At 44.2% G+C, this 24,789-nt stretch overlaps 1 protein-coding gene and 1 pseudogene across 1 annotated transcript in view; both read right to left on the reverse strand.

Annotated features, from left to right (window-relative positions):
* The window catches only part of MCUB (mitochondrial calcium uniporter dominant negative subunit beta), a 419,698-nt gene that overhangs the window by 352,275 nt on the left and 42,634 nt on the right, over positions 1-24,789 (reverse strand). The window lies entirely within an intron of this gene.
* On the reverse strand, positions 5,615-6,600 carry LOC146862183 (uncharacterized; annotated as a pseudogene).

The raw sequence follows: 24,789 nt of genomic DNA on the forward strand, positions 1-24,789 counted from the left end.
TTTGTTATTAGAATTACAATCTCTGTGCAAACCCTTGTGTGGTGCAGAAAGGGTGTATTGGCCCTAGTGATGTTGATGGCAATGCGAACCCCTCAATCACTAGTTATAATAAAAGAGAGACCAAATTGTGTTGCAGATTGCCTCACACACACACCTGAGGCCCGGTGCCACTGCACCTGCTACACTAATGATAACTCTGAACAGTCTAAGTGAATCCCTTCCCTTTGTGGCTGAATTCAAAGCGTGCACTGGCCAGTAGAGGTGAATACCCTTCACCATCTATTAAATTAGTTGGTGAGCTCAACTCAATATTCCAGCAGGCAGACGGATTACATTTTCTAAATATGGAGAGAACAAACAGAATGCTTTGTGGCATTATGAAAACTGAGGTAATACAATTAATGGACATTGGGGTCAGTGAGTCAGGGTCGAGTTCTAGAACAGGTTGCGGCTAGCGCTGCCTCATTTTCTGAGAGAAATGGTGGCCATTTACAGAGGATAGTCAAGGACCTAGTACTTTTTTTTAAAACGGTTTCTGCAAAATCCAATTTTTTCAGTTGTAAACACTGCAAGTCGGCCTCTATTTGCTTTAAAAACCTTTCAGGGGTAGGTTAGACAACCACAAATACCTATGGTGTGTTTTTATCTTGTATTAGTGCTTGAAGTATTTAAGTTTACATACCAAAGGAATTTTTGGGGCATTTTTAGTTTTACTGATTTTGTTACCTGTCTTGGCGTGAAAATCACCAGCTGGGCCGTTAAACAGTTATCAGGTGGCAAAGATCAAAACAAACACAACACACTTCAACTTCACACCCTATACAGTGTAGCATGCTACCCACTCAGGCAAGCCCACATAGGGGTAGTAAGCGCTATATAAATGCTGCAATATAATGCAACCCTAGTAGCAGCAGCCCAACAGCATGTGCCCATGGCTCTACCACCTCACCTGTGGGTACATGGCGAACTTCAATTTTCGGTGATTTAACCTGACCTCACAACACAGACGGTTAAACCACAAGCGGGCAGCCGTGAATTAATTCTATTATTGCAGAAATAATCGTTTTTCCCCAGGATGTCTGAGAGAAACAGTAACGCGCGCACGCAGATGCAGAGATAGGCCTAACCTCAAAGCCGAAACCGCGCGCCTGGCTTTTATCAGAGGTGAAATGAGATGCAAATGCATGCATCTGACCCCGAGATCTGCCGTCGAGGGAAAGAACGAGGAGTGACATTTCTGCTGACATGCCTGGCTACAGGCGAAATAAATCTAACCGCGCGTGCACAACAAACAGACCCGACTGAGTGGAAATGCAAGCGGCTATTTTAAGCAACATGGACCGAGAAACGTAATGGAATCAAAATGCCGTGGAACACAAATCAATCGAATCTTCTAGAGAGCAATATATTATGCATTTTTTTAAAAAAAATAAAGTGGTACAGATATGCTTTTAATGTACGCTCATGATTCCACCTCCAAACAGTGCCAGCGCAGGAAGCCATCAGCGTCATTTCTACCTCAGGCTACCAGTGAACACACATTTCTTTTCATTAGGGATAGCAACGCACGGTTTCAGCTACAGTACCCACTCCTGGGTAACAGACTGTGGTAACTAACAGACTCCCAGGAAATCCAATATCGTCATAAATCCTCTTAGCTGCCAGCAAGGGTTTGAGAATCCACAACTCAATAACAAAGAAATGAGCAGTTCGAGCGGTTAAGAAATTTGCGAGGAATGGGGGGGTGATGAGGACTTAGTGGAGACTAAAAGACTCTTAACAGTCGCAATATTGATCACAGCGAACACTAACAAAAGTCCATCAACAGCGCACACAAGGGCCCAAAAATAACGCAAAACCAATAATAATAGTCTGGAAATAGATTTTCTTACCCATAAATGGCCAGTGTATAATGGTTCTCAAATTTTATTGCATGACCCCTAACCTGCCCATTTCTACGCCTTTGAATTTCTTGAGGCTTGAACACGTCAGCACAATGAAAAATTGTCTAGCAAGCGCGACAACGAATTTTCAATTCTATTAAGGACAGGGAGGCGAGGATTATGCTTCTCTAACTTTACTGACATACACAGCAGCCAATAAACAACTTTAAACTGGCATGAACCCGGAAGGTCAACCCCTTCCTGTATGTGCACCAATCATAACACAGTCCATAACAATAAGAGCGTCCGACAAAGCCATAACTTCCTCTTTCTTTGCCATAGACTCCAACAGTCCAACCCAACTGGGGAACTTCACATGATGTAGATCCTTGTCCGCAGCGACCTCATCCGTCTCGTCACCGAACTGCACTTTGCAGATGCCGAAACTCCAGAAACTCAAGTTTGCTTGTTCTGGTCACCTGGAATGGAAACTGACATCGTAACTTCCATTCAAAAACAAGACGCTGCAGTCAATTTATAGGAGTACAGGGTGGGTACAACATTATAGAAGTTATACAATATTGTTATCAATATTGAAGCTTGAGTGGGATAATCCTCGCCTCCCTGTCCTTAATAGAATTGAAAATTCTTTGTCGCGCTTGCTAGACAATTTTTCATTCTATGTCAGTCCACGGAGGCTCCGATTATGCTAGTTTAAAGTTGATCCACCACCACCGAAGCCACATCCACAATAAGTTTATGGTAAAACGTTTTAAATGTGGAATCAGCTGACCAGTCCGCCACAGTCATGATATCCTGCAACCAGGAACCCGCCCCCAAAGACTTGGAAGCCATAGCTCCTCTGACGGAATGAGCTCCAAATATGGAAATATCTACCCCCGCAAGACCCAGTAACCAAGTGACCCACCTGGCCAGGGTTGCAGAAGTGACCGGGCGAAAAGGTCTCTGAAGTGCAATTAGTATCTGTCCTGACACATCAGTTCTAAATTCCCTAGTACAGTCTTCATAAACCTTCAAACATTTGACAACACACAATTTGCTGTGATGAGGAAAAGCAGGATAAAAGATACACTGTGAATGCGTTTTGGTACGACTTGAAATCGTAAAAGAAACTCCAGAGGAAGTAAATACTCTACCTGCCAAATCCAAGGCCCGTACATCCGACACTCGCCTACATGAGATTAGGCACAGCAAGACTGTCAATTTTGCCGATAATTGCTTCCTAGACAAAGCTTCATTATTTGGCCAGCATATCAAAAAGCGCAGTACCACCGAAACGTCCCAAAGTACGGTGTACTTAGGCTGAGGAGGATTCACCAAACGAATACCTCGCACCACCTTGCAAACCAAAGGGTGTTCCCCCACCGGTCTGCCTTCCACATGTGGATGTCCCGCCGAAATTGCAGATCTAAAGTTATTTACCGTCCGGTATGCCAAGCCGGATTTGGCTAGTTCTGACAAGAAATTTACAATCAGATGAATGTCGGATCCCACGGGATCACTCTGTCGTGCACCACACCAACTAACCCATCGCTTCCAAGCGGATTCGTATCGTTTATGTGTGGAAGGTGCCCAAGCCTGTGATAAAAAAAAGAAAGTGTCTTGCGAAACTCCCGGCACTTGCCAGCGACGCCTGAAAGTCTCCAGGCCATGAGAACCAACTGGTCCTGCACCACTAACGGATGCCGAAGGCCCTGCGGATCCGTAAGAATGTCCGGAAATGATCGCAGTCGAACCGGAAGGCGCACAAGCCAACGTCAAGGTGGTCGGAAACCATGCTTGTGCTTTCCAACATGGTGAAACTAGAACAAGCTCCGCCTTCTGTCTGCGAACCTGCGCCAACACCCTTGGGATCATGGCAAATGGTGGAAAGGCATATAGAATGCCCGTCGTCCATGAGTGAAGAAAGGCGTCCGAGCCGGCCGCTAGGGGGTCCGGCCGCCAACTGTAGAACCGAGGAAGCAGTCTGTTGAGCCTGGACGCAAACAGGTCCAATACACAAGGTCCCCATTTGTGGTTCAACGCCTTGAAACTGTTGGGATGCAGCCTCCAATCGCTGCTGTCCCGCAAATGTCGTGAGTTCCAATCCGCAATCACGTTGGATGACCCGGGAATGTACTCCGCCGTCACCACGATACGATGGTCCAGGCAATAATGCCAGAAATCCTTGGCTATTTCCGCCAGGAGACTAGATCTGGTCCCTCCGAGCCGATTTATGTATCGCACCGCGGACACATTGTCCATGCGGAGGAGAATGCAACAAGAGACCTTCTGAGGGGCCAGAGTACGAATCGCAAATGCTCCCGCAAGAAGTTCTAAGCAATTTATGTGCATTTTCAGTTCCTCCTGGGACCACCGACCCCCTGTTTCTAGAGTCCCACAACGAGCTCCCCAGCCCCAGCGACTGGCATCCGACTCTATCACTACGTCCGGGCTGGTGGAGAAAATGGCTCTGCCATTCCAGGCATCCATATGCTCTAACCACCAATTCATCTCCCTTGCGCAAATGCAAGATTTTCAATCTCTGAAGTGCCCTGTAATGTAGCAGCCCCGGAAAGATCGCCTGAATGGACGTTGCCAAGAGGCCTACCAAGCGAGCCAACGTCCGCAATGATATTGTCGGAGAGGCAAGCGCTCTCCTCAACTCCTTCATGATTGCCACTCTCTTCTTCAGAGGAAGAAGTAATTGACTTGTGAGTGAATTGATTTGAAATCCCAAGAAATCCATGGTTTGCAATGAGGTCAACACCGATTTCTCTAGATTCAGCAGAAACCCTAATTCCTGCAACAGTTGAATCGTCCATGAAAGATGTATTCCCAAGAGCTCTTTCGACTGCGCCATAATCAAATATCGTCTAGGTAAATTATCAGACGCACTCCCTTTCTCTCAACCATTGTACTACCGGTCTCATGAGTTTGGTGAAATACCAAGGGGCGGATGACAGACCAAAGGGCATCGCGGAAAACTCGAACCACTGGTCGCGCCATCGAAACTGGAGAAACCGTCTGTGTGGTGGAAAAATGGGAACCGCCAGATAGGCGTCCTTCAGGTCCAAGCGAACCAGCCAATCATGTTCTAGAAGGATGTCCCGTAATAAATGAATGCCCTCCATTTTGAAGTGGCGATACACCACCCATGCGTTGAACTCCCTGAGATTCAACACCAAGCGAAACCCTTTGTCCTTCTTTGGAACCAAGAAAATAGTGCTTACAAAACCCCGCGTGTGGGGAGCAGACCTCACAATTGCGCCTTTTTGGAGCAACGCCTCCACCTCCTTGTCGATGAAACTCTGCTCTAGTAGGGAAAAAAGTAGGGATCCGGGCACCTGACTGTTTCGGAGGGGCATAGAACTCTATTTGAAAACCCTGCACTGTTTGTAAAACCCAGGGGTCGGACGTGAGTTCTTGCCACCTGTGAAGGAATAATGCAATACGACCTCCCACCATGCATTCTGTGGTACCTAAAATCTTTACCTGAATAGGAGCCATCTCCAGCTGAATTTTGCTGCCCTCTGTAGACTCCTCTGTGGCCTCTACCTCGTCCTCCCCGATTGCGGGAGGGGTAAAACTGAGGCTTCTGGCCACCTCTGCCTCGTTGCTCTGATCCTCGGGAGGTCTGATTTAAACCTCGGCCGAACCCTCGACCTTGTGAGCGGCCGGCCCCATCAAAAAAACCCGTGTGGAAAACCTTTTTGATGTTTGCCTGAGTCTTATCTAATGGAGAGAACGCTGGCCACGTATTTCCCCATTTCTTTTACGAATTTGTCGCCGAACAACATGCCGTTGGCAAGGAAACCTGGTTCGGTTGTGGCCATCCCCGCCAACTGGGAGTCGATGCGCATCAAGAAGGATCGTCTCCTCTACGTCGAAAGAGCCACATTGGCATTGCCCAAAAAACACAAGGCCCGTTGAGCCCACTCCATAACATCCGATGTGTCCAACGGAATATTTTGGTTCTTGGCGTTGACCGCCGCTTCCAGAATTTTGGTAAGGGGACCAGAAACATCTAACAGTTTGTCCTGACACCCCCGCCAGGCCCTATCCAAACCCTTTTTAGGGTCCCTCGCGAACTTTCGCATGAAAGTGGCCATGTTCGGGTCTAATTCTGGCGTATCTGCCACCTTGCCAGTCAAAGAGGGTCTCGGGCATTCCGACCGTAAGGTGGCTCGCACCTCTTTCTCAAAACCCTGCCGCAGATTGTTAGACACATAATGCGCCACCTCTGGGCAAGGCACCCACTCAGTGGACCTAGGATGTATCAAGCTCTGGGGGTCAAATAAAAGATTCTTGGGCGCCTGGCTGTCATCTGGCTTATAAGCAGTATGCTTGGACTTTTTTGCCTTCTTTTTTGGCATCCGAGTCAGAGGTAGCTGATGTGGACGGTAAAGACTCGTCAGAAGTATATGAAGCCATGATCTTTCATGACATTTCTAGCCATGCGCGCCAAAACCTGGGGCGAAGACTGCGAGCTCTCCGCACCAGAATGACGAGATTTCATCTTCCTCTTACCATAACTTTGAAGAGGTTTAGTAAATGGCTTCAGTGCCTTAATTAAAGCTTTATTAACAGAACCCTGGACGTGGGTATCCAGGGCTTCCACCAGATTCTCCTCCAATTTTTCATGTTCAGGCTCCTCATACTCTTCATATTGCTCACAATCTACCCACTGATTTTCCTCTTCAGCGTAGTACGCCATTGCTTCTAAGCAGAGAGGTCTGGAGGAGATTCTCAAGGGGGGAGCAGCCCAAGGGTCTCTCAGAACTTGTCACAAACTATTTCACAGAGACAGAAAATTACTTCAAAAGTCTTGAAAACTGTTATCAAGGTGGAAGGAGCAACCCCTTACTAACTCCCCTAGAGGCTAGCTCTAATCCGGAAACACGCTCCGGTAAGCGTTAAATTAAGGCCAGAGATTGATGCAGTCTTTCTGAGCGTTATGCGCGAAGGGCCGTCAACTCGTAATGTGAGAAAACAGCTCCACACGCACAGTGTCCGGGACAACGACGCGACCGCTCTCTGTGCACGAGAGTCTCGCGTCTGCCTCCTCCTGCTCCACCGCCCCCTAGCGATACACGCGCACCGTGAGCCCACTCGCGCGCGCGCCACCACTACATGGAATATCCCGAAGGAACGAGTGCGCGAAAAATCGCGGAAATCAGTACAACCAAGGTAACATCGAAATCAGTCATATACCATTAATATTACCTCCCCACAATATTTACCAACAAAGATAAAATAAGGGAAAGGCACTTATCTGCTGCTGCAGCAGTAAAGAAAGAGGAAGTTATGGCTTTGTCGGACGCTCTTATTGTTATGGACTGTGTTATGATTGGTGCACATACAGGAAGGGGTTGACCTTCCGGGTTCATGCCAGTTTAAAGTTGTTTATTGGCTGCTGTGTATGTCAGTAAACTTAGAGAAGCATAATCTGAGCCTCCGTGGACTGACATAGAATTATGAATGGGGCAGGCAAATTTGCTGTCGAAACCTGAAAGCCAAGGCGCAGAATCCTACTGTATTGCCCTGTGACGTGTTACGTCTACGCAGTCTTTGAAAATTTCTGCTAAGAAAGCCTTGATTGGCTCTTGAGCACTGTTATTTTCTCGGTGATAATGGGAACCATTATGCATGCGCGCGTGCAGACTAGGCAAGTGTTCTCGTACGTTGGCTATGGTGGACCGGACCATGCCAGATTTTTAGCATATCCACATTTTGATAAATGTAGTTATCTTAAAAATCTTGCATGGATCCGGCCCTCTAGGACCGACTTTGGAGAACCCTGGGACGGATGAACATGCACCCATATCCCCGAGATGAAACCGTAAATATGTACACACTGCAGGGTAGCTGTTTCAGGGTAGGGGTACTTTTTTTTCTAGAAAAAATAGTTCAGTTCCTCTCAACAGGCACAATATATGATAAGCAGTCATGGAAACCCAGCAGGTTGGGCTCTGCACGCATGAGGTATGTACAACCTACAAATCTATGTAGCAGCTTACACTTGTGTACAGAATACTCAAAAGAAATAGCTGCCTGACAAAGATACCACTCCAGTAACTAATTGGCCGACTCAAAATGAAAGAGGTAAAATTGTGCTCGAATTCGTCTATGGTACTTCCAGTCCACCCGGAGAATATTCTAAAGTTTATGCGACTCACAGTATTTCTTCAATTTTAATTTTATTTGGAATATTTGTGAACCTACCCTTGGAAAACAGCAGGGAGAAGTGAATACAGTACGGGTGCAAGCAGCAAACATACACCTATGGTCACGGGAGACAATTCAGAAAAAGTTTACAGAAGACTCCAGGTAGAATGCTACTGCAGCATGTACACGTTTATAGACTCCCTGCGTTAGACTGTCCGTGTCCATAGCAATAGTTATGTTCACAATATATATTTCAAGTAATGTGTGAAAAATCCTGCTGACGAATGTTGGTTTGATAAGACGTTCTCTACTGTGGAGCACTTTGTGGTTCTGTAATGGTTTATCCATCATTGCTCCAGTCTATGTACCTACGACATACTGTTAAAATCCAATAAAGAAATACTGGAAAGAAATATGCTCATAAAAACAATAAAGTACTTACTTACATGTCATTGTTCTGAAGGTACAGAGGCCCGCTTTAATAGTGTCTCTGCTGAACTTAAGGCATAAAATAGCTTGAAGTGACCAAAACCCAAAAGTAAAAGGTCAATAAATTCTACTGCAACAAATTCCATGATAAATTCTTCTACTTGCCGGCCCATGTTTATCTATATATTTAATAGAAGTGATTCATAGAGCGCGCCCTTTGGAATCTGGCTAAAGGATTTTTGTTTGAATAGACTAGAACAGGCCATCATCAGTGATAAATGGTCAATGTAGAATCCTCAGACAGACGGGCACCTTCAGTCACCCGAGAAATTAGATCATTGATTGCCCAGCACAGCAAAGGCGAAACCTTGCAGCATGAAAAATACACTGGTAATGAGCAATTATAGTAAAGCAAAGTGACAACCCGCTAATATAACAGGTGGTTAGAGCAATCAGACGGGCCAGATAATAAAAGGAGCTCACCAGGAGTGGCCCTCCTCGGTAGTTTAGGCCATAATGGGAGTGTTGGGCCCCTACAATTTAGTTGGAATGACCAAGGATCCCCACCCTATATAGGTAGGCAGGGCTGAAAGTTGTTGGGCAAGGTGAGCGGTTGGTAGCCTAAGGCAGGAATAAGTAAAAGAGAGCAAGGGAAATGGCTCTCCTAGTGGTCAAAAAGAAAACTGAAACCACTTATTGTTAGCAACTACTGGAAGAAAAAAGATGCTGCACAAACTATACACGACAAAATCAGAAACATTTATTATAAAACTGGAGCCAATTAGACTCCTTGAAACCTATCCTGAGCACCAACTCAGGGGAGTGCACTCTGGAAAGGTCCCGTTAATGATGGAGCAGGTTGGCAATCACGGTCAATTCCACCTGCCCAAGAGAAGGGACCGGTCGGGAATATAAGGAGCCCACCCTTCCAAATCGTTCCTAGAAATGAAATTTCAGACAAGCAGTACATCGCATGACTAATACACGAGAGCTACGAAACCAAGAATTCACTAGAGTCAGATAAACCTCACACATGGCACTGTACAGCACTCATTTCCAAAGCATGAAAGTTTCACTGTGGGAAAACCCCTTGCAATCAAAAGACAGATCTCTAGCGACACTGGTTTGCCTCTGAGACTGGGAACATTCAAACTATCTTAGCTACAATCATGCTTTAAAAGTAAAAGAAAACAAGCATTTGCAATGCAATAGGTCTCGCATTTACGCGAGTTTGAGCTATTGGCATTGCAAATGACAATGCCTTTTATTTATGTTTTAAAAACCAAAACACAAATAAAAGGCGTTCTCATTCACAATGACAATAGCTTAAACTCGCGTAAATGCGAGACCTACTGCATTGCAAATGCTTGTTCTATGCAGTCACTGTTGAAGTTCGTCTCTTCCCCAGCATTACTAGCTCTCACTCTGCAGGATATTGTTGTTAAATTGCATCTTGCAGGCAGCTTTTTTTGTATGGCTACTGATATCGTGGCAGGCGCACGCTGAAATTGTTGGACCACATATAGTTTCAGTGGTTTTAAAGATGTAGATAATTTGAACACCACCGTTTGCGCTGCACCCCTCACCCGCACTCACGGATCCCAGAGGGGTCCGCGGTGTGCAAGTTCACATTTGCTGCATGAGACGTTCCTCGGGTTGTCTACGCATTTTTTAGCACTAAAACGTAGATACACATGCAGTGCTTCAGGCACACAGTCTCGCGCGGTCTTTCTAGCCACCCCGCAGCCGTTTAAACATTTAAGAATACGCGATCTACACATGCATCAACCCCTTCTACTATTAAAAGTGATGGAATGTGAGGACACCCCCCCCCCCCCCCCCCCCCCGGGTCTCGTGCATGTCTTATGGAAAGAGGAACTGAGTTTTACGAGACTCTCTCACACATTTGGCGACCAGATTTAAAGAAATAAAACCAGTCCAGGTGGGCGGGGTCTAATGCCGATATGGCGGACACCAACCCCGCTTCCAGAGAAGACTGACACAAAAGCAGCAATACATCTTTGCACTTGCGCGCTGCAACGCAGGCGAGACCTAAAAAGGGGACTTTGGACAGCAGTTATCCGATGTATGACTTCCCAAGAACCAATCATCTCTTTAAAATGATGAATCTATACGGAATATCCTGTTTGTTCACTGCCAAACTTTCCACTTGATGCCCTACCACTTCACAAGAACATTTTCGCTGGTAAGCACCCTTTGAAACGCTACATTCTCTGAAGCAGCTGGATCACCGTAAGGGTCTGATTACAACTACGGGATTAATTCTATTTCAGGGGTGTACAGCAAGGTACTGGCACCAACCCCATCTACCCTTGATATAAACGGCGTTATAGACGCACTTAATAGCTGCTTGGGTGAAACCCAATTATGCGAGAGTGTCTAAGTTTGCACTTTGCTTTTTTACTCCTGATACTTCTAATTTTAAAATCTTTGACAAGCCTCCAAAATCTTTTGAATAGTTTTTCTGAGTTTTGCCGGATGCGAGACTTGTCTATAATTGCAGCAAAACAAAGTGTTTGACATCAGATACCATTTAGGCGTACTCTTTATCTAGTGAGACCTTGGAAATGCTCTGACAGTGGTTCTTTACCTTTTGACTTTTATCGACTCCCCACTTAATCAATGCTAGAACCTGGGGTGTGAGAAAGTCATTCTTTTTGCACTATCACCCCCATTTTTTGACTGATACTGGTGGTGACTGACTGTCTGGGCTCTGTTAACCAGGCCCAGGGCCAGTGCTCTGATTAAAAAGGTATATATATGGTAATTTGGTGTAATTACATTGGTACTTTGGTGTAATTACATTTGTACTGACAACCTACCTGTAAGTCCCTAGTATATGGTAGCGGATGTAGGTTTAGAGGCCCAGCAGGTTTGAGGCACTCAAGTGTGCACTGCTGTGTTGCCTAATGTCATTTTAAAAAAGTCAACCCTGCTCTGCAAGCGGCTTTTAAATTGAAATTACATGCAATTTCGAATTTGGATTTAAAAGAACTTCGAAGTATTAAACTACCTTATTTTTACGTATAAGTCACTCCTAAGGTCTACCATAGGTGCCCCCAAGGGTGCCCTGTAAAAATGAGCAGGAACATTTTAAAAGATGTTTTATATGCCTTGGTGAGGGAAAATCTACCAATTTAGTTTTTCCCCCATTGAAGCATTTTAACTCCAAAGGCTAACATGGGGATACTGTAGTACAGTGTAACTATTGATAGCAAAGAGCTAAAATATTTCAAGTACTTACAAAATTTGTAATGATAACCTCTTGCCACTGTTGAATTTATCAGAACTAATACAGTAAATAAGTTATATAACTTTTTCAGTGAACCGAAATCCAGCCTTCTAGCAGCCACTACTGATTGACCAGTCATTAACAGGCTTAGCCAAACAGCTTTGATGAGGTGATAATGGGCCTGCATATAGACAGAGGTTATCTGGCGAGGGGAGCTCTGCAGCTGCAGAGAACAGACCAGGGTGGAGGCTGAGTAAACAAACTGGGCTTCAACGAGAGCAGGACAATAAGGAATGCCATCCAGGCCTACTCCTCTTCCTGTATCCCCCAGACAGATGGGAGCCCCAGGAATATAATTTGCAGGAGGTCTGGAAAGGGAGTGTTATGGGAAATGAGCCACATCCGTGGGCTGGTTTCGCCAGCTCTTACTTACAAGGAGAGATATTCTCCAGCTTGAATTTAAAAGTACAGTGCTTTGTGGGGCAAGAATATGCCACACTTTGGAGGAAGCTGGCAAGCTTTTGGGTGGCACCCTGTACCCCATTGGTAAGGGGTGCCCCCTTGCTTGTTGCCCCAGAACATTGGATAAATATGTGAGAGCTTTATAGCAACACAGATCTTCTTCCTGAAACTACAAGGAGAAGTAGGACTGCCCTGCTGGAACCCTGGTCTGCACCCCAAAGGATTGCAATCTGAAGCACTGTTCCTGCTGCACTCTTGGAACTAGAGCCCGGAGGACTTTGCATTGCTTCAAAAAGGAAGGATTAAGGAGTAGACTCTCTGAATGCAACAGGTTAACAGGGCACACCTGCACCATCTCCTCCATGAAGTCCCCAGCCTGGAGTCTATCCAGTGGACTTTTAAGGATTTGGCCAGGTGAATTGTAGTCCTAAAATTCCTTCCAAGGACCATATCAGAGCTTCTAGACCCTTGGATTTATGTTTTTGACACGTCGAACCCTCAAGAGGAACTTCAGGAAGAAGTTCCAGAAGTTAGGAGCAACTTTGAAAAAAGCTCCATAAGGTGACCGACCCGTTGACGAGTCAGGCTGCCGCCATTGAACCTCAACCCAGCCTGGATTTCAGGTTTATTTTCTGAAAGCTCCAGAGCTTAAGACTTCCAGAATTTTTACCAAGGCCTCACGCTGACCAAAGCCGCTGTCGTCTACTTAAATCCTGACCTGAAGATGAACCTTGGTCCCGGCGAGGGATGATTCTCCAGAAATGTTTCTAGGTGAGAAGATACAATTTTGAACAGGGCCTCTGCTTAGTGTATCCAACCAAGGCTCCATCGCAGTTGGCCTCAAACTTAGTCCCAGTCAAGCACGACCAGATGCCCCAAATTGGCGCTATATGTTTTTAAGCACTAGAAAGTGTTTATTCTTTAAAGATTCATATCTCAAGTTTCCTATATTGGATTTTTGTCGTTTTGCTGTCATTGTAATCATAAAAATATTTCCCATTGTTATCAACTGGTTTTGGATTTTTATTGTGTGCTGTGTCTTTCTTATTTAATGTATTTGTGCTTTAAAATGCTTCACACATCTGTCTCCTAAGATAAGCCTGCCTGCTCGTTGCTAGCTACCAAGGGTTGAGAAAGAGAATAATTTAACGAGTCCTTGTCTGGACTTTATCTTAAATTGGTGGTCTTATTGCTAGTGGTAGGTGCCTAGTTACCCCTACTAATAATCCACCTTCCAACACAGGAACCCCCCCCCCCACTGAATTATTATTGGCATCCGGGGATCCCCAGAGTCATTTCTGGAAGCTGGAGATCCCAGCCTAAGAATTTTCGATCATGTGAGCCACAAAACAATGCAAAGAAATTACAGAAATAAACATTCAGTAAACAGATACACAAATGGTGAAATAAGTTATTTAATTCACATACAAATATAAAAAAACAAAAAAAGGAGTCGCCAAAGCAACGTTTTTTCAAACACAAACTCCCAAAGAGGAAGTCCGTTTCTGAAAAACAAAAAAAGAAATGTCTCCGATATACTGGGAGGTTTTTCCCAGCGTGTGGGGGTCATTTATTTGCTCTCCTGTTCATGACAATCAGGCTTTCCCTGGCAATCCAAAACAGGAAAAAAATAAGTCAGAACATCCACCATAAATATGACGGACGGTCTGAGATTCATAGATAGACAAGCCAATGTCAGTCTGGCAGTAGAGACTCTTCTGGCAGAAGCATGGCAGTCACCCCAAAGACTCTAAATAGAGTGGAGGGACTGCGAGTTTAATGGACAGAGTACATCAGCAGCATTTGTGGCACAGTACCCTGAGCTCCAAACTCAAAACAAGGCCCTTGGTAAGTAAAGAATGAAGTAAAAGCAAAAGAAATGTATTAATTTCAACTATACTTATAATGGCTGTGCCACAATGCGCCCTCTGCAGCCTAAATATTTCAGCTGCTATAGTATCCGTATTACCCTGGTGGTGGTCTCTCTTATCTCAATACCATTCATTCATCAAATACCACACCCAGTTCACTTCAACACAGACAATGCGCCAAGATTTGTGTCACCTTAAGTTTATCAACGGCAGAATCAATTAATAGAGGCAAGCATCTGGCTCTCTTAGCTGCCGGAAACTCATTGCATAGCCACATAATAACTGCCCAATAGAAGGCCTCTCCCTACTAACCCACATTTATCCAATCTTTCCTGCACAAAAAATACAAATAATAATGATGGACCTAACAATTGGGCATACCAGCCGCTTGACAAGTATTCATTACATATATCTTTACTTGACCTGCACTGGCTGTCCTGGCCCACTGAGACCTGGGCACCCAATTATCTAGACTCGGGATGTTGAGCGCATGCTAAATTCAAAGTTTATATATACAGACAGTATGATTAAATACACATACAAGGGCATAACTTTACATAAATCCCCATGCAAATTATGCATACAAGGGTCAGGTGGCCCAAAAACCTACTACGTACCATCCTCATTAAAGGTACTTCCAGCAGTCGCGGTTTTCTGAAATATCCATCTTCTCAGCAGTCTGTCCCAGATGACCTATGTTTAAGATGGCTCACTCTCTGGCAGGTTCACACCCAGTCCCAGTCCAGTGTTGCAGACCTTTGATATCTAGACTCGTAAGAGATATACGTCACCATAAACCACACAGCAAGACCTACTTCCAGCCCATCTTTCCATGACCCCTCTCGACCCCCCACTTCAGTGCACCCATTACCATAAGCTTTGGGGAGGTTGTTTAACACAAAAGCACTTGCAAAGCTTAGATCTTTAACACAGAGCCAAAATGGTAGCCGTCTTCTGCCACTAAGATTGGCTCACATTTCGGTAGACTTCAGTGTCCCCATTGCCAGTGCTGGTCCCTCTGAAACACCACAGCTCCTGCACTGGGACGCCAAGCTTGGTAAATCAGTCATCCAACTCGTGGCCCCAATTGTCATGGACACAGACAAGTCCTTCCGGCCTGTATCCAGTTGTAGTGGCAGTCTTTGTGCACACATAATGACAAAGAGGCCATGCAAACAAGCAGTCTGCACTACTTCTTGTCAAGTACTTCCTATGTTGGCTTGCTGTCGGCAAGAGACATGCAGCAGGTAGGTTGATCACATGCACACTCCTCATCAGCTTCATGGGCTGGGCCAGGCATCCTTACCTTCACAGCTCTGATTTGGTTGCCAAACCCAAGATGTTGGGCAGGAGGAGGCTAGCGCCACCTGTAGGGCAATAATAACAGCACAAGTGAACTACAGAAGCCTCCCCTCCGCTTCCAGGGTCAGAGATTCTGATTCAGCACGAACATCTAGCTGAACAAAGGCTGTGTGTTTACCTTTCAAACAATGGTTGAAAATGCCGACAGGCCGGAATGGTTCCGGTTCGCTCCTAAATAGAAATTGACTGACTGCTAACTAGAAACACACTCGACCTGCCAGTGTCCTCCTAGTGAGGCTTTTGAAGGCTGGACCTGTCTGTCTTCACGAACCGAGAGGATGCACAGATCCAATTACCTGTCATTGTTGCTTTACACCTGTACAGTACAATTATTTCAGTTTTGACAGGTGTTCTTAGAAAAATGATGAGCTCCTGGAGTCAGATAACGCAGGCAGTGTGGTGTGAATGCAGCTCTCACATTGCTTGTTATTAGCTTGTATAAGCAACGCTGCAAACTGTTGGAGGCTGACCAGTGTTAACACGTTTCGCCATTCGTCGCGCACAGTCGCCATTTCTAAGAGTTTGGGCTTACCAAAGCAAGTGGAGAAAAAAGAAGGTGATAGTTACTAGTTCAAAATAGCAGAACAGATCCCAAATTGTCCAATGCCATTTATGGTACCTATAACCACCAACCCTTAGCACTCTAGACATTGTGTAGTTCAGTGGCTCTTAACCTGCGGTTTGGGGACCCCTAAGGGTCTGCGACACCTACTCAGGGGGTAAGCAACTTTTTAACAGATTAATGAAGTGTATATAAATAAAGAAAAATAATGCAAAATTTAATTTTTTTAAATGCTCTGAAAATGTGATGGAATTTAAATTGGATGCTAAAAATTGAGCTAGCACCCTCAGATTGCTTTGTGGGAGCAGTGTAGCTGCATCACACAGAATATAGTATGGACAATGAGTGGCCGCAATTGAATCTAGAGAAGCTCCAACTTCCTATTAAAATGATAATTTACATTGTATTTTACATTTGTTCGAGAATTTAAAAAAATATTTCATTATTTGTGTATGTTTGATTAATGCTTGTTTCTGTATCTTTTGTGCATAGTTTTGTGGTTCAAATCGCAGAAAATGCTTTCCGCTGAGGTCCCCGAGTTCCAGTAATGACTCATTGGGGTCCCGGATTCCTATAATGATTCAGTGGGGGGCATCAGGTTTCCAGGAATGATTAAGGGGGGGTCCACAAAAGTGAAAAGATTAAGAATCACTTGTGTAGTTTAATTCCCCCTCGTGCTCGCCCCACAAACCTTTCTCACACACACTCAGAAGGGGTGTGGTTGTGAACAGCAACGACTCCACCTGCTGAGCCCAATATGTCACTCTATTACCCAGAGCCACCACTTGCAACCTCCCAGCTATGCCCCTACTTCCCCAGGCCGGCTCCCTCCTTTCAGAAGACGTCCTTCTTAGCGCCACCCTGCTCACTTTTTCCTTTTCACGAGCCCTCTGCAGTCTGGCTTATAAAACGCGCTGACTGGGCTCCAAGGGCCTTTCAGGGAAGAAAGTTGGCAAAAGTGCACCGACTGACATAAGCAGATTTACTGCCTTAGGCCAGAAGATGACAACAAGGGCCTGCAAGCACTACCCTTTTAATTAAAAACAAACTGCGCCCTTTTCTGTAGGCAGTGTTTAGATGCCATGGTTTGCTGTAATTGCACTGAACTTTTTTTGCGTCCTGAATACAGGGACAAACTCCTACGGATGTAAGTAAACATCCCTTCCCACAGGCACTGCCAGACTGAGGCCTACGTGGGGGTAGGGGCAGAACATTAACCATTAAAACCCCATGCCTTTCAATCTCAAGTCTGCAGTGAAAAAGTATCAGATGCCTCCAAAATACACTAAATCTTGAAGTGAAATAATGCAGAATGCACACGTGTTTTGGTTCTCATTTTCGAAGACTTTAACTTAGTTATGCAAAGCTACAACTTTAATTTTAAATCATAAAACTGTTGGGCATGATTTATATACATTTCAGAAATAATGACACGGAATAAGATAGACTCCTCAAGCTTTAGTACGAGTCTCAGGTATTCAAAATAGGACAAATAAAAAAAAATGCATAGCAGGACTTTGTGACAACTCTTATTGGTCTGTTCAACTGTCATTCACATTTTGCTTCGGCCTATCACAGCTTACAGCGTGGGGCAAATAATCAGCCCACTTCAGCCATCACTCTTGCACAGTTGAGTACTCTATTGTCCCACACATCACAATTGAACATCTGCCTGAACAGAAGAACATTTCAATGACAGGTCTGGGGGGCCAATACTTGTGCTTTGTGTGCTTTAACTAGGCCTTCAGGCAATTCGGCGCCAATAGTACGCTTTCGTAGCACCCAAAAACTAATAATATTTTCCTATTATAGGCAATAAATACTCATATTGGGAAATATATGCAATTGCTATTTAAAAAATAATAATAACATTTTTACTGCAAAAAAATTTGCCGCCAAGTTTAAGGGGCGATAGATTTTTTTTTTCTCCTTTTATTTTTTTTTTGTGGCAAATGCTTGCGAGCACATGCGGATACCCATCTTCTATAGCATAGTTTCGAGAAAAGTTTAGAGAGCTATAAAATAATATGGTGCAAACTCTTATTTCCTGGTTGTTAAAAATAGATAATACAGATTTTTCCCCATTAACTCACTACTTTCTTTTCCAGTAAAAAAAAACAAATCTACTGTAGGGGGTACACACGTGGTAACTCTTTATTTTCTCCCACACCTTTTTTTCGATATATTCGCACAGCTCAAACACACCCTTTGCAATTGAAGTACAAGTCACTGCTGGATACGCTAGGTTTGCTGAACACCAGTCTGGCAGGATAGATTTCTTTGCATACTCAAAACAGCCCAGTAACAACATAAAACGTATGCATACGCCACATACATAATTAATCTACTCAATTTATTCTTAATTCCCAACCACGACGAGTCACTAGAGCGCAGAATCGAAAAAGACACGCATCTAAAAATGCAATAAGTATATTACCAAACAAATGAGCAAATACATTCCCTTTGACAGACTGATTGCATTGTTAAAATTACATAATCATAATGTGGAGCAATAATGGGGCCCAATACCATTCATCGAGGGAAACAGAACACATTTGTTTTATTGTTAGAGCCTTAATAGATGAATGCTTAGTTGTGAGTAAGACATGAAGTGTTAACCAACATCACATATGTTTTGGTAATATATATAAACAAAATTGGCAATTAATTTCGAAGTGCAATTCATTTTAGTGAGCTAGAGTGCGACTTAAGTTAAAATATTAAAAATATCAGAACATTTTGATTGGTAAAAAGGATTAAACAATATTATCTAGGGATGCAAGGCAATATTAGTGGGTAACGGGCTTGTGACAATAGTGTTTATAAGAGGCAGGAATAGGGGGTAAAGTAGTGTGTGCTGTAATTCCATGGGGGAGGAGAAGAAAGAGAAAGGGAGGGAGGGAGAGAGTGTGTATGTTTGTGTAAGTGAGAGGTGGAGAAAGAGAGAGACACAACTGTAAGTGGCAAGTCCTCGTACATATAGTTATGTCAGGGTGTGAGTGGATATTTTATATACAAATATGATGGCAGTCTGCGGAGTTTATGTGCTTCAACATTTTGCACTGATACATTAGACAACAACCTGAAAATACATAGGTCCAGGGCCCATTTTGAGATTGCAACCACAAACCCAAAAATAAAAAAAGTTCTTCTCCTGCTTAATTAACAGAACATGCATTGTCTGTATAACCCAGGACCATCTTCCACTGGCTGTTTGTAAGAAATAGACTGATTTCTGCTCCAGAAGAAAGATGTGCACTGCTTGGTCCTCAGGAGTTCAGGAGCAACTCATCTCCAGCGGGATCTAGACCCCAGCTCTACCTGGGGTTCAAAGATCAGATGTTATCAGCTTTGAGAAACTTTAAAATGTAAACTTCTCTTGGGGTAGAATTCTGGATTTTCCATAACAAACCACAGCATGGTACATAGGTGAGCATATCCTGCAATAGTGCTCTCATAGGCAACCTCCATACAAGGACACAATCTTGGTGGGAAACGTAGCACTGGGATTACACTATATTGTAAGCTATGCCTGGTGATCCTTCACAATGCTAAAAGGCGTCCTATACGGAGAATAGATGATGGTCGGAGAACCAGATGACAGTCAAGCGCTCCCTTTGCTGGAATTAGGCAACATCCTTGTCAGTTGGGCTCCTGTAGGCATATAAGACAATATTCTAGCCAGTCTTGTCCAGGCCTGTGTTGGGTCAATGCTACACAGACGGCCCACTAGGATGAGATCTAGGATAAGATTAGTGCACAGGTTGGGGTGAAAGTATGCTATTTTTTCTAATCATCTGGAAAGTGACTGTGCATTTAGGGGAAAGAATGAATGGTTGTCATTTTTTATGAGCTTCCTGAGAGGCACACTTGTGGTGGCAAATCCATTGACATAACCAGAAAAACAGAGTTCCAGTCAAGGGAGGGATTGCAAATAGTGATTTCAGTGGGCGTAGCTCGCGATGTTGGCAATCTTGTCTGGGTCTGGTTGCATACCCTAATTGGACAAAACTGTGGCCAAAGAATGCGTGTTCCGATCTGCTTCCGAACTGCTGATTCCACCCTTGCATACACGTCTGGCAGCACTAAGTCATATTCATCTTTGGAGCAGCCAAAGACTAGTAGGTTGTTGTCATAACTGAATGAGTTTCTTACAGAGTCAATGATCTTCCTGACTGTTTCTTGAACTATCTCAAATCTAAAGCTGATGAGATTGTAGCAGGACAGCCGAAGACGCACAGAAAAAGCAGCAATGTAGTATGACTGCAAGCGGATTTCTACTTGGTGGTAACCTTTGCAGAGATGCATCTTGGAGAATATGGAGGGACCAAGGGTCCTGGGTGCTGACCCCTCTCAATGCAATGCTGACTATGTGCATGCCAATGCATATGCATAATATTCTGGTGTTTAATTTGGCTACAGCTACGCTGGGGGACACCTAGTGACCTGCAAGTGGCCAGCTTAATGACATCTTCTACTAATGAGTTTTATATCCCCTCTTCTACTTGGTGCTGTACGTACAAGCACTCGAAGTGAGGTTGAGGCATAGGGGACAGCTGCTTTTATTATCTGTATCTTTTGATGTCTTTCAACTTTCCCAAACTATGGAATAGCACCAGGAAATCTGCTCATTATGTGAAGTTGGGAGGATACATTGACTGTCACTGCGTGCAGGCTCGGGAGCTGAGCCGTCACACTGCTGAGGGGACAGGGTCTGGTACATCGCCTCAGCACATATGCCTTCTTCCCATTGTGATGATGTGCTATAGCCGATAACTTCATAAAAATATACTTAGTCTGTCAGAGGGAAACAAGATGCCCACTAGAGTACGTCTATGTTGTGAGATGGTTTTAGAACCACGGACATCTTGGTGTTCTCAAGTTATACCATACTCTTAATGTTGCATCGATCTCAGATCCACTGTTCAACATCATGGGGGCTGTGCGGTGACCTACCCACAGCTCAGAGGAAGCCATCTTTTTTTATGTCCTGCATGTTTATGTGCTCTGTGTTCACTATGGCATGGAGTCTCTGTATCTCTCTTCCGGTAAAGACCCACACACTACTGTGCAGGAATGCTTCATCTGTGCAGGAATGCTTCATCTGATGAAATTCTATCACTGGTCTTCATCTTGTGGGTGAGAGGAACAGACTGGTCTCTTTTTCGGACGGCCTGCTTCTCAATCAATCAATTTTATTTATGATTAAGGAACTCTGTGAAGGTCCACATAAACTGGGAAAACCAACAACACAATAATAAAGATTCTATTTTGATAATAAAATTAACACAGAAAATGTTCGTACCCGACAAGGCATCAGCGAGTCCTAAACAGAATCAAACAATATAAAAAAAAATCTTCAGATTAAAACATAGCAATATAATATACGGTACAAAAAGATTAAAAATATCCTTCATGCCCTTAGTGCAAAAATGTAGGAGGTAAACATAGGATAAAAAACAAATATTAGCAGCTGCTCCCTACATACCTAATGAACCTTAGTACATGTTTAGAAAACACTTTAAAAAGTAAAAAATTCTATGACAGAACATTTCATTTGGCGGCTCATAAAGAGAATCAATTAGTGCGGAGGTGGAAAGAATAGATAGCTGTAGACATATTAGTCTGCTTCTCCCTTCGTTTGAATGCGAAAGCTTGTTTTACACACACTTGCATGTATGTTTTTCCAGTTATGGCGCTTCTGGAGCATGCCAGGGCGGGTCCTTGTATGGCATTCCCTCATACAACATCAATAACAGACTATCACACGTGCCAAGTGCTTTTTGGCTGAGAGTTTCTCAAAGGGAGACCCCATAAAGAGGGGGAGATCACTCTCCTATCTTTCCCCAAGGACTGCTGCAGCAACAAGAGGAGCGGTGTCTATCATGAAAATAAACAGTGACAAAACCCGAATGGACAAGATGGTGGAAAGCACATTGACTGTCAACAGCTGCTTGCACATGTTTCTAAAACAACAACAGTGCCGTCCATTCAGGACAGTATGAGGAGCACTAAGTGCCAGAAGCTGAAGACAAGGGAGACAGGAAAGATGGGATAGTTACCCTAACATTCTTGGGGCATATTTTGGTACATGAGAACTTTGTGTGTCAGGAATCGTATCTGATGGCATCCATAAGGAACTGACCGCAAAAGCTGGAAGGGTAAGCCACAGACTGCACTCTAGAAGCAAGAACATTATTTACCTCGGTAAAAGAATGATGAATTATATCCCAGATTGATTATAATGGGAGACAAGGGATATCTTTCACTATCTTTATTCTTTTTTATTTTTTTTTTATTACTGAAAGTTTTGTTTCTGTAAACAAGCAGTAGTAGCAGAGCAAAGCACGGCTCTAGTGAGTGCTATATGTACATAAATGGGGTTTTTTGTTTTTTAAAATTTTTATTTTGGAGAGCCTCTCCACCAATATACATTTTTCAATAAAAAAGCAAACAATTTTCTCCATGTTTCAGTTTCCATCACCCACCCCCTCCCCCACTCGTCATTATGTACATAAATGGTTAATCAAACATTTTCCATATCGCACTGAACATAGTGTATGTAGATCTGGTGCTTTCAGCATCTCATCCCCTCCCAACCTCTGGACACTTCTTCTCTCCTTCACCTTCCTTATCTCACGGAGGCCTGTCATCTGGGGACTCTGACATCCTATTAATCATTTCTCCTCATGTTACTAGGACTTCCTCCGCTGCATGGTCTCGCCTTGTAAGCCGAATGTGCACTTCGTCAGCTGTTGAGCATCCCGCCAAATCCTCCTTCTACTGCGCCACCGCCAGGGGTTGTGCAGCCACCCAGTGCGTAGCAATCCGCCACCTTGCCAGCACCACTCCCAGCGCAAACAATCAGGCCTCCATTTTCATCTGCGGCCGTCTTGGGACAAATGTCCAAGAGACACAGTTTAACCGTGCTAGTCCCGTGATCCATGACAAAATACAGCATTACATCTTTACAGAATTTCCCCATAGAGGGACACCCCCAGTCATGTGTAGGAAGTCTGCCGCAACGAGGCCACATTGGTCACACGCACTGGCGACTCCAGGTAGATTTTAGTACGTTTCTGTGGGGTCCTATAAGTCCTCTGAAGGTAATGGAAATATATAAATTGTAACTGTGCATGAGATTACACTTGCTTAACTTGTGCACAGACTTTTTTCCAATCAGTCAATGTCAAATCGTATGGACAATCCATGTCCCATCACTTGACTGGGCCCATTCTGTGGTTTTCTCCGTGTCCACCACTAAGGCGGCGTACAGGTGGGTTATCAATCGTCTACCACAGGCCAGTTCCAACATTGCATTCACCGTGACATGCTCCTGTGGCTTGGCGGGAAAAGAGAGCCAAATCCCTCGCACAGTGTGTGCAATGTTAGCAAACACCAGGAATCGTCCCGGTCCCACATCATGCTGCTCTTGCGCCCGTGCAAAGGTCATAAAACGGTCATTAAAATCCAAGTCCAAATCTGTCGCACAGTCCCTCCACACACCATACCACGCATGATGCATTTATATTCTAAAATGGCTGTAGCGCCCACAGGGGGAGATCCTCCGCAAAAGGGGCCCGTCAGATTACCTTGTGAACTACTCTGCAGCACACCGCAGCCACTTGCCCAATCAAAATGGGAATTCTCTCGGTACTGTTGCCAGATGAAAGAAAAAGACAACACAACTTCTGTTGGCAATATAGTATAGAGTTTATAAAATGCGCACGGAAGGTCAGCCAGCTCCGTGGAACTGGAAACTGAACTTCAACTTACAATGTAACAGGCAGTTTCGTATATATTCTTTAAACCACAAAAATGTCATACATTTGCATATCAAATCAAGCGCGTGCTCTAGCGCATTTTAACATTTCAAAGTTATTGTTTCTGCAAAAACATCTAACAACGTTTATGCCGAGACTCGTGCACGTTTTATTTGATACATTGCCCTTCTCCCTGCACTTCCGGTTGTCCTTGTCGGTCTCGCTATGCCCTACTCCATACAGGTCTACTGCTCTGCAAGGCCTAACCTCCCACTTAGCTTGTTGCTTTGTGCTGCTTTATATGCATATTCTCTCAGAGAGGTGTTCTTGCAAAGCATGTCTGTGGCTTTCCATTTCTGCTGTGTTAGTAATTATATTTCTCTATTCTACAAAAACTCATGTTTGCTTCCCTCCCCCGAGGCCCTGACTACATTTGTGCTCTTTATTTTGCTATTGGAGACAGCTTAGCCCTGTATTCTTCCTTCAACACATACATCTTATACGTTTTTCTGCGGATGCTTGCATTGACATGAGTACATTTTCGACATGCTTTATAACAGTACACCCTCTCCCAATAGGAGTGCCTCAGGGAGCATGCAAGGGTCATATGTGCAGGCCAGAAGTGTTTTTTCTCAGTTCAGATCCTCATCTAGCCATCTCCACAGCGGGAAACTTGGCCTACTATTAAATATCTACCGTTAGGGTCAGCAAGCACATTTCTCTCTCCAATCGCCACCTCAGTCCTCTTGTGAACAAGTTTTAAGAAAAACAAGATTACCCCAATACGTGAACCTGGGGTGAAATATGCGGCAGAAGAATAATGGTTCTGGTGTGGCCAAAAAGGTCCAATATTAAAGTGATCCGGCGGAGAGCACGTAAGACCAGAGAATTGAAAATTAATTACTTTAAGGGAGCAAAAACAATGTACATAGGGACATAGGTCAGTTCATGTGAAAGATTTATTCCCACAATAATAGTATTCAGGAGCTCACACAATAAGTGAAAGAAGCGTGACGTGCAGAGTGATGGTGAAGTT

Source organism: Triturus cristatus, chromosome 2_2, assembly GCF_964204655.1.
Source record: "Triturus cristatus chromosome 2_2, aTriCri1.1, whole genome shotgun sequence".
Classification (NCBI taxonomy): Eukaryota; Metazoa; Chordata; class Amphibia; order Caudata; family Salamandridae; genus Triturus; species Triturus cristatus.